The sequence below is a fragment of the Silene latifolia genome, chromosome 1 (genome assembly GCF_048544455.1).
Source record: "Silene latifolia isolate original U9 population chromosome 1, ASM4854445v1, whole genome shotgun sequence".
Classification (NCBI taxonomy): domain Eukaryota; kingdom Viridiplantae; phylum Streptophyta; class Magnoliopsida; order Caryophyllales; family Caryophyllaceae; genus Silene; species Silene latifolia.
This window is the reverse complement of record NC_133526.1, coordinates 191,952,398-191,954,916: the sequence shown is the minus strand read 5'-3', so window position 1 is coordinate 191,954,916 and position 2,519 is coordinate 191,952,398.

Below are 2,519 nucleotides of genomic sequence, written 5' to 3'. Positions count from 1 at the left end.
CATAATGGGGCGGAGGTGTCATAACAGCAGCAATAAGTGACACACTAGCAATATCAGACGGTATATCAAAGGACTCCTCCTGAGGGACATTATCACATGGCATGATGTGCATGGGTTCCCTAGGGTCATCAGACTTAGTAAAAACCAAGTCCTCCCCTCCGACCTGAAAGGTAAGTGTCCCAACCCCGACATCAATAATTGCGCCAGCAGTGCACAAAAATGGTCGTCCCAAAATAATGGGAACATTGCGGTCTTCGGGTATGTTTAAGACAATGAAATCTGCGGGAATATAGAAATTCCCGACCCTAACAGGTACGTCATGTAAAGCTCCTTTGACCCGTACATAAGAGTAATCAGCCAACTGTATAGTCGTTCTAGCGCGCGTAAACTTAGTCAATCTCAATTTCAACGCCAACGACAAAGGTAAAATGTTGACACTAGAATCGAGGTCACATAAAGCATTATCAAACGAATGGGTCCCTATAGAACACGGAGTAGGAAAACGACTTGGACCAGACATATTAGGGGGGGTCCCATTCCGAAGAAGTGTGCTACACTCTTCAGTCATAGCTACATTCATTATCGTCTCACTAGCATCCCTCTCAGACCAATCAATTTGGGAAATAAAATTAGCATAAGTAGGTACCTGAGTGATCATCTCATCGTAGTGAGCAGCGACATTGAGAGCTCGTATGCGGTCCAGAAATCTACGGTGTGGCAGCAATCGTTGTGGATACGGAACTGACCGAACAGTAATACTACTTGATTGAGTAATTTCCTCATCATCTATAATCGGTTGAGGATCAGTGAGTAGCTGAATGAGCACTTCTTCCTCAAGAGTCCTCGATCGAGTATTTACATCCTCTCGATCGAGGGTTACAGCATCAGTGCTGCTCGATCGAACAGTGGCAGTAGCTCGATCGAGTGGCCTGTCCTCCAACCTATTCGATCGAGTACTGTGAGTTACTCGATCGAATTGATCACCCAACGGAGCTCTTAAATCAGCGTGCCCATATCAGTACTGTGGGCTGCGTGAACAGTACCAGTGAAGCTCGAGTCATCAACATTAGCAATAATAGGCGATTCGGGCACTTCATAAGACGGAATGATGTCGGTGTTGATAGCATACACCGTCTCATATTGCTCTTGGGTTTGCTCGACAGCCAGTTGGTTCACCCAAGCCTCTAGCTTCTGTATACGGATGGCAAATTCCTCACCAAGTGCCCTTATCATTGACTTAACTTTTTCAGCCTCATCATTCCGAGCAAGTGGGGGAATTGGTTGCGGTCTAGGCCACAGTGGAGGAGCAGCATCATAGTGATTACCACAACCCCAAGATTCTTTCCTCTCCCCATTAGTAGATCTTTCAGTTTGAGCTTCAAACTGAGCAATAAGTCGAGAGACGGACGTCATCTTGGCAAAAGGGTCGAAGGTACTCAAGCCTTCCCTTCGACAATCTCCTTCTAAAATCTGTCTAATAGACCTGTAAGGCCTATCAAAACAGCACTAAAGAAAAAGATAAGTACGGCCTCAAGGTACTCAGTCTTCCCTTGAGGCGAAAACAGACAAAAATAAAACAGATAAAAGCGTCGCCTCCCCGGCAACGGCGCCAAAATTTGATACGGTCGTTTCTGTACCAAAAATAAACCTAAAAACAACTAACAGAAGCTAGCAGCAAGTAGGGTCGATCTCCACAGGGAGGCTAAGTTGCTAATTATCTATTTAGTTCGGTCTTTCAAGGTGTCACAGAAATGGGGGTTTAAAAGTGATATTCTAAACTAAAGAGAATAAGGGAGAGGGAAATAAAAGGAGGGAAGCAAACAGATAAAGAGGAACAGCTAAGACAGACGGTTCACCATAATCATCCGGTCGAGTAATCTAGGTCTCAAGTCAATGCAAATGCGGTCTAAGGGGTAGCGAATGTCACCTTTCGGTCCTTAATTCGCCCTAAAGTGTAAACAGCTTAACTTTCGCCCTCACTGCAATACTCTATTGTTCGCTACTAGTCTACCTTTTCCAACCTTTCGGTCCAGGTCAAGGATCACTAAGAATTATAGATCTAATTGCGTCGACTCAATTAGAAAGATACAATTAATTGTAGCATTTAACCAACAAAGACAGTACTGGCATTAACCCGATAAATCGATTACTCTCCCTTCATAATTATGGATCCCCTATAGTCTTAGCATAGGGGAATTAGCTACTCATATTAATGCTAATAATAACAATAACAGGAGAATTAAATAGAGTAGATGACATATTGTAGTTAATGGGGAAACTAACTAACATAAGCTAATAACTAATTAGAGATGCTAATCAAAGAGAAGAAATAAAGCAGAGATTACTAGAGAGATTAAGGATTGAAAACAGAAATATTAAGGTTAAGGAAGAGAGTTACAGTCAAGTTCTGAAAAATAGAGAGAAAAGAAGAAGCGTCGTCCGTCCCCTCTACTGACTCCAGAGAATGAATCAATCCTTTAGGTCTAACTTAGTATCTCTTATATAATGAGAGATAATTA